General features: G+C 39.7%; 1 pseudogene; it reads right to left on the bottom strand.

Annotated features, from left to right (window-relative positions):
• Window positions 1-8,116: 8,116 nt before the first annotated feature.
• Window positions 8,117-8,235, bottom strand: LOC149144163 (5S ribosomal RNA; annotated as a pseudogene).
• Between the last annotated feature and the right edge of the window lie 411 nt (window positions 8,236-8,646).

The raw sequence follows: 8,646 nt of genomic DNA, 5'->3' as shown, positions 1-8,646 counted from the left end.
ACCACATTCAACCATGGTGAAACCATAGTCAACTATAGTTAAACATTATCAGCCATAGAAAGAAATGGTCAACCATGGTCAAAATGGTTGACCATTGTTAGCCACATTCAACTATAGTGAAATCATAGTTAACCATTTTCAATCATAGTTTTTGCTGGGTGGGATTCTAACATAATTAGGATTTGTTGCACAATTGGTCAACAAACCTGCTAAGCATCAACCCTTTCTACATCACCCACAGAGTGGATGAAGTCTCACCTCAGATGCTATGGGGGACTACTAGAACTAGGTTTCCGTAGTCAAACGGGATTACCGGGGTTTTGTGACACTAGGACTTTGACTTATCACGTGGGGTTCTAGACACTTGATAAACATATGCTTCACAGTCATTCCAAGATTATAAGTTGTGATGGAATTCACAGTGATTTTCATGAATTAGTTAGTGCATTGTTTATTTCCCGTAACAGTACTATGACTAAAGTATATTATCTTTCTCATCATCATTTTTGACACCAACAAAGAAACTCACCATTCAAAAAAGATAGAATTAGCACAATAAAAATATGACAACACTATCGACTCCCTCAACCATTCAAGAAATTAAGAGACACTGGTTCAACATTATATCACTAAACAACTAATAAACAAATAGATCATGTTATCACTAAAAAATGATCACCTAGCCATTTCTAACTATGTGGATCGAAATACACCATAAAGATTTAATTTTACCATAGTAGAATTACTGTCACGATGGAAAATAATTTAATAAACCACTTTTATTAAATTATTTTCTGATATAAAAAAAACCCCACGAGAATAATTATATAAATCATTATTTATTTAATTTTCTCTAGGAATGATTATCAAATCATTATTTAATAATTATTCCTTGTCACATTTGACTAAATCCCTTAGGAATATTTAAATAAATCATTATTTATTTGAATTTCCTTATTTCTGTTATTAGAATAATTATTAAATCAATATTTAATAATTATTTTGATTTCACACCTTTCTTGTTTCTCACGAAATAATTAATAAATCATTTTTTGTTAATTATTTCTAAATAAAGGTATTAACCATTTTAAATACCTTTTCCCTCCCCAATAAATATAATAAAGTATTCCAAGTAGTTAGATCTAAATTTGGTTAATAATATTTTATTATTCTCCATTTTTGAGATTAACTCCATACTTTTCTATACAAAGGAGGGTTTTTCATTCATTCTTCACCATGATCATTATCATCGTCATTTTCCTGAGCTCCCATTTTGAGTTCTTCACTTTTGTTTCGATTTTTCAGTTTGAGAGAGAGGGTCAATTTTCTGAAGCACTAAGGATATCAAAGGACCCATCCCACGGAGGGGGACTTATAGACTAATATGTAGATCTCCTTCACCAAGTGTTATTAATAAGATATTAATTCATTTAAAATTGTCTTTCCAAATGGGTTATTATACTGGATTCTTTATATTGTTGCTTTCTATTTTGTGTTATATCTTCGTTTACTACTGGTTTTCTATTTGTGTTTTAGATCTAAGACGAAAACAACAATCAACTTGTTGTTAGGGTCAGTTGTCACGTAGTGACTTAAGTGAAGCATTTTTGGTACACCTTCCAAGAATTTTCACACTGACAGATAGTCATAGCAACAACATAACAAATTTGTATGCCAATATAAAAGAGGCAATCCACTGTTCTTTTCATTATTTCATTGTAAAGAAAAAAGGGTACAATATGCTACAATACAAATCATCCAAAACTTAGATCACCAGCCTTTTGTATTTAGTCAGGGCATAATGCAACAACCATTACAATGCAAAAACATAATAGACTCCACAACAGACTATTTTCTATATACATATGTTGCACAACAACTATAGACACATATATTTAACATCTAGAACTTTGACTACTATAGGAAAAGATAAGGTCTCGGTAGTTCTTCCTTCTTCTTCGAACAACCCTTGAACTGTCTTAAATGAGTCCTTTTATTGATATGTCGTAGCTTCTTAGTCCTCTTGGCCTACTTCCCCTCTCTTCCAACTGTCCTCAACATTGGCCAACCGTCTGGGATATGCTCTATCAACTTCTCTCGAACTATCCCACGTGACTTAACCATCTAGGAGATTCAATTGGAAATATCTACTACCTGATCATCACCACTCCGCTGACTTCATCCCTTCTACAAATATCTCCATATTCCTTTGCCTTGGAAACTTTCCTCTCCTTCACCCATCATCCCCAAAAACATAGCTACCAAATTTATACACATGCATTCTCACCTGCTGGAAATTGTTGTCTCCTCTGCACGGTGCCTCCTTGCACCATGTCTCTCTCTTTTGCACCAGTCCTTACTACTGCACATTGAATACTTCTCTCTTACACCAGTCTCTCTTCTACATGGTCCCCTACATCAAGACTATAAAAAAATTTCAGCCTCTAAGAGACTCCCAACATAAAATTATGGCTTGTCCCGAACCACTCAATTCTTCTCTTATCACCATGGGTTTGGGAACAATTTCCCTCACTAAGGTTTACTTTTTACTTCTGGTAGAATAGTTTGTAAAGATGGTTAGGTGGTCTCATAGTCCCAGAAATTCAATCCTAGATAAGAGGGGACTGCCACACCCCTCTTCTTGTGATGGCTTCTAATAAACAAAAAGATTGAGCTACCATCGCTGCTCCAGGATCAAGTTCTATGTTTTTTCTTGACCTTTGCCTTCTTTTTGTTGCTCCACCTTCTATTTTCCTTTGAATGGATTAGCAATACCTTGAATTATTTTCCTTCTTCATGACACCTAGAGGGTTAGTGCGAAGAGTGGTGCATATTGAATCAGAGGACCACATACACACCCTTAAGGTAGTTTCGGTCCTGTCTATCTACCAAGGTAGGGGTTATTCTTCAACACTCCTCATCCCACCCATATATGCATGAGGATGAAACCCCATTCCACTACTACAACCCCGATTGCAGGGACTTCTCTGACACAGACCTGCCAGATATTCTCGCATGGCCCTCACAAAATCCGTGTCGAGTTAACCCAACTGGTGTAGTTGTGACCTGATGTGTAAACCATCCTCCTGAGTGAAATGGGCCTTCTTTTTTTATAGGCCACCTGGTGTAACTGGGCCATCATCTATAGAGGAATTCTCCTATCTCCTCTCTACCATATTTGGCTCTCTCAATGTTGTCTCTTCTTCCACAACTGCATCACACTACCTCGCTAAGAAATGTCGAATCTTCCTTGTTTCATGCCCTCATTTTCTCTCATTCCTTTAGTTTCTCTCTCTATTATCAACATAACTTCATTTATCCCTTGTGTCATTCTTGTGCTACCCTTATTCTCCCAATCACGGACTTCTCTACCCTTATGAACTCTCATAGAATCTGAAATTTCCTCTATTAGTTATTCTGCGAGCTCCTATCCCTTGGTCAGTGTTTTATAACTCTCACACCACTTGCTCCTTCCCATAGAGAATCATTATACTGACTTCATCGTTACTACTTGCAGTTCTGGACTGTTGCACCTCTGTGTGAAACATGTGTGAAATATTTTTCAATTTAGTTTGAAAGGATGGAATACATGTGCCACCTCTCAAATTGATACCAATCCTTTCTCACTTTGTCTTATCCACCTCAACATTATCCTCTTCCAATCATATCATCCTGATACCCAATGGGTCAAAAGGGTGGTCCACATGCTCTTTTCTTCTACTAAAATCTAATTTAGGGATAATATTATTTTCTTTATTTCAATTTAGTGGTCATTACCATACCAGGGATGATCATTCCTTCATCTTCGCACGTAGTTCCTATCACATTGTTTACGGTCACCCTAACTCTTTCCTAAGCATTCAACCAATTGCATGTAATCAATATTGCATCAAATATTAAAATATTATTTCCCACTTGACCATTCAACCTCTTTGTGCTATTCTTCTCTGAATGGACTGCCCCAACACTACGTGCTATCTATTTTTTTTTATATACAAAAACAGATAGCGGATATATTAGATACTTGGCCTTAATGCCAAAAAACAGATTACAAAAGGTGAGTCTAATTCCACAAGTCCCACACAACCATGCAAGGCCATGGCGTTTATGCTTAGCTCACATCTCTTTTTGACTGCTACTATGTAGTCTATTTCATAGATTTTCCCAACTTTATGGATACATACAAACTGATTTAACAAAAGGCAGTAAAACATGATAGCTATCTAAATTAAGGAATTAGTTCCCATGTTTTCTGTCCTCCTCTGAGTAAGGCTCCAACTGTAAGGAGGGCTACTTTGTTGGCTTTGATGTCCACCTTCTTATTATTAGCTCTCAACACATGATAGAAATTCAAATTCTGGAAAGAGTCTCCAAGATCTATTATTTTGAATATCAGCCTTGCAAGCCTTAGATCTGTTGGCTTAGAATATGTCACCATAATGTTAATGATAACCTGAGAGTCCCCAATGACATTATCCTCTCTGATGTTCAACATTTTCAAAATCTTGAGACCTTGGAAAAGAGCCAAAGCCTCAACTTGAATGCTAGAAGCTATGCCCAAGCCCTAGGTGAAACTAGGTATCCTTATGCCATTGGGATTCAATACAGAGCCCAACAATATCCTGATCTGCCCTTTTTTTGTCTAGGTAAAAACTAAGGATAGAGGCTTGAAGAACAAATAGAAGAGGTGAGAGAGGGCACCCCTGCCTAAGCCCTCTCGTGGCTTTGAAAAAATCAGCAGCTTTGCCATTTATTAATGGGGCAATCCAAGGCTCCGAGATGCAAGCTCGAATCCAATTTATAAATTTCTCACCAAATCCAAGCTTATGTAATACTTATAGCAGAAAACTATGCCTAACTCTATCAAAAGCATTTGCTAAATCAAGTTTGACAACCATACATTTTTCATTGTGACTCAGGCTTGAATGGATTGCCTCCTAGACCAGAATGAAGTTGTCCACAATCTATCTACCTTGAATGAAACCTCCTTGGATTTCTGGTATGATTTTGGGGAGGATGGGCTTCAGTATCTTAGCGATGAATTTGGTGATCAATTTGTAACCTATATTAGAAAGCGAAATCAAGCGAAACCTATTAAAGTAGTTGGCTCCCTTCTCTTTGGGGATGAGAGGAAGAAAAGCAGAGTTCGTGCTGCCTCTGATTTTCTGGAAAAGTTGGGATTTTAGAACCATTATGTAAAGATCCTTTACCACAATAGATCAGAAAATTTGGAGGAATTTGGCTGAGAATCCATCCGGCCTAGGGGCTTTGTCTAGGTCCATGGCAAATAAGACAACCTTGACTTCATTCTTAGTGACTTTAGCTTCAAGGAGGTGATTCATTTTAGCAGAAATCAGGGAGGGGATCCCATCCATCATATCTGAATTTTGAACCAGATTTATATCTTCGCTATACAGGCTTTTAAAATGAAGAGAAGCTGCTTTTTTGATGTTTGCATTATCCTTTTGAATGATGGTACCATCTTTGATTTCAGAAATGGAATTGGTACATTTCCTTGCCTGAGCTTGTTTGTGAAAGAAGTAAGAGTTCCTGTTCCTTGCTTTAAGCCAAATACTCCGAGACTTAAGTCTCCAGTATTCTTCCTCAGCTAGACATGCCTTGTGATAGTTATGTTGAAACATGGCTTCTTTATCTAGAATCTCTTTTGTTATGTCAATTGTTTCAGCTTGGAGATGATGAATTTCCAGAATGCGTTGAATTTTTTCCCTTTCGTTGGCTAAGTTGGGCAGAGATTTGGCCCAGTTTTTCAAAGCCCTTTTCACTCTTTTGAGCTTCTCTTCCCAGACAAAAAAGGGGGAACCTTTGACTGGCTGCAACCAAGTGTCCTTTACTAATTGCATGAAGTCAGATTCCTTATTCCAGAGCGGGCTAAATCTGAAAGGTATAGGTCCAAGGTCAAGCTGAAACACGAGTTCTAGCTTGATGGGTTTATGATCGGAAGTGCTGCAAGGGAGAATATGAACTCTGGCCTCTATACCAAGTAGAAGAAAAGAGATTTGAAGAAAGAATCTGTCCAACCTCGGAGCTATATGACCAGGACCAATTCTTTTGTTAGTCCAGGTGTACTTCAGAGATTGGCTTGATGTCCTGCATGTCCTAGTCCTACATAAGGTCCTCTGCCCATTCCCTGGCCAGATCATGGACAATGTTGTCCCCTCTCTTGTTTGCTGACAGGAGTGTGAGGTTCAAATCCCTAGTAATGATGATATTCTCAAGATTAACTAGGTCTGCATGGTTTCTTAAGGAGTCCCAATAGGCATTTTTTTCCCTGGCGTTCACAAGAACGTACACGTTGAAGAGACTAAAAATCTAATTTGTATCTACGTGCTGCAATTTTAAGAACAACCAGTGAAGGTTGAGGGTCTCAGAAATGACTGAGAATTTGTTAGCGTTCCAGAGGGTGCCCACCCCACTGGAAGCCCCTCGGGCTGAGATTGCTTTCACCTCACATTTATTCTAGAGTTTCTTACTTACCTGAAGGAAGGCAGAGTCCTCCAGTTTGGTCTCCTGAATAAGGAGTATGTCTGGAGCTTTTGTCTTGATTAAATTTTTGATGGCTTCTTCTTTGGTTCTGCTTCTCATACCTCTACAATTCTAGGAAACAATCTTCATCATTTGTATTTCTGGTTGGCTCCCTTGGAGCTTTGGGGCTGATTTCTTGCCATCTTTGGTTTTGTCGCTAGTAGCTTCTCAAGAGCTGGCTGGCTGCCTTGGAGCTTTTCTTTGAAGGTTTCCATCTCTCTTTTTTCCCGATATATTTTGCGGCCCCTTGTGGATCTCCTTATTGAGGCTTGAGATTCACCTATTTCGCCTTCCTCTTTCGAGCCTTCAGTTTCTTTCTCAACTTCCTTGACTTCTACAATATTTCCTTTGGATCTCTCAGCGAGGCTTGCCCCCTTGGGAGAAGAGGGGGTACCTTTTGTGATGGGGGTTGATTTTTGGATGTCTGATTCCTGTGTTTCCTCTATTTGTGAGCTAGGAGGGGCGAATTTATTTTCTTTCTCCATTCTGGGAGGGGCTTGCTAAGGGCCTCTTCCGGTTGGACCAACATACTTTTGGGTTTTCTTGGCACGCTTGACTTGATTCCAGCCTTCTTCTTTACCCTTATTTGGTTCAACATTTGTTGGGCATCCTCTGGCGAAGTGGCCATAGACGTGGCATTTTCGGCACTTGAAAGGCAACTGTTCGTAGTCAAGCTTCTGCAAATGAGTCCAGCTTCCTACGTTGATTTTGATGGCTTCTGGAAGTCCCAACTCTAGATCTACTTCTACGCAGATTCGGGCACAGTCATATTAATCTTTGTTGTTTGCCCGGTCTATGAATTTCCCAAGGGCGTTGCTGATGTGCTGCAACGAGTCCCAATTCCAACAGTGCACTGGGAGATTTGGAAGCCTGACCCACATCGGAACAGCTATAGGAATGTCAACTACAGGGTCAAAATCCGGTGTCCATTTGTTGAGATAGAGGCCCTGGGGACCCGTGAAATAGGGGCCATTCTGGAAAATCAGGTCTTTGTCTTCCTTAGAGGTGAACTCAAAGAGAAAAAACCCTCTTCCTAAGAAATAAAAAGTGATGCTATTCTTTATCAAAGGAGCCCAGTTCTTGTTGACCCAGTTCTTAGTGGACTTAGGAGAAGGCCATAGTCCGGTGAACTGGTCAACGAGAGCCCGCTCAGCCAAGGAAAGGGTGACTTGAATCAGAGTCTCAGGTGGCAGGGAGATTTTAGGAATATCCTCTAGCCTCTTGACGAATTTGGCAGCTTCACTCTTTTTCTTTTGCGGAAAACTGGCCAAGAGTCGAGAGAAGGCTTCGGCAGAAGAAGGTGGAGGGGGGGAGGGGGCCTGCCTAGGGAGAGCCCGAGACCTCCATGAACTCGAGTTTCAGACTCCTCCCAACAACAAAAGAACCACACAGGCAGGCTCTCAAAGAAGGGCGCAGAAAAGCAATGACAGAGGGCCCAAGGCCTTGGGGCCGCAGGGTAAGTGGACCTAGGGTGTAGGCAGCGAACTAGGGTTTAGCGTTCCATCGCACTAGGTCGGTTGCTCCTCCGTGCCCAATCTAGAACTCTAGAGCATAAAAAATCAAAATAGGGGGGAGGGTGCAACACTAGGACTTCCCGAGAGGTCACCCATCCCAGAACTACTCTAGCCCAAGTGCGCTTAACTGTGGAGTTCTGATGGTATCCGATGCATTAACACTGGTATGATCGCACCTTGTTGTCTATTTTGACACTACCATTGCACAAAATTCTCTCTAGTGCGCAATGTTCCACTTTGGCGCAGAGTGCAATTTTATTCTACACTCATCCAATAAATTCTTCTAGCAAACCCAATGAGAACTAATTCTACTCTTTACCTCTATCAAATGGTGGAAACTTAACTTAAAGCTAAAAACAACACACTTTATTTATGCATACAAGGGTATAAATCTTTCTGCCATTTTATGCCTGCATCATTTATCTTCTGGAATTCTACACAAATTTCGATTTCTCTCATCTTCCTTTTCTACACCACCATCGAGCTTATCCACTCGGACTCTTCAATGGGTTCAATTGTTCTTACTTTTAGCATTTTATCTTATTCCTTCTTGACCTTCTCTTCGTAGATCCGAGTCAACTGATATGGG

Source organism: Pinus tabuliformis, chromosome X, assembly GCF_031772625.1.
Source record: "Pinus tabuliformis cultivar Carrire ecotype Pingquan chromosome X, CPIR1, whole genome shotgun sequence".
In the NCBI taxonomy this organism is placed as follows: domain Eukaryota; kingdom Viridiplantae; phylum Streptophyta; class Pinopsida; order Pinales; family Pinaceae; genus Pinus; species Pinus tabuliformis.
The sequence above is the reverse complement of the archived record's forward strand: the minus strand, read 5'-3'. Positions and strand labels throughout refer to the sequence as shown.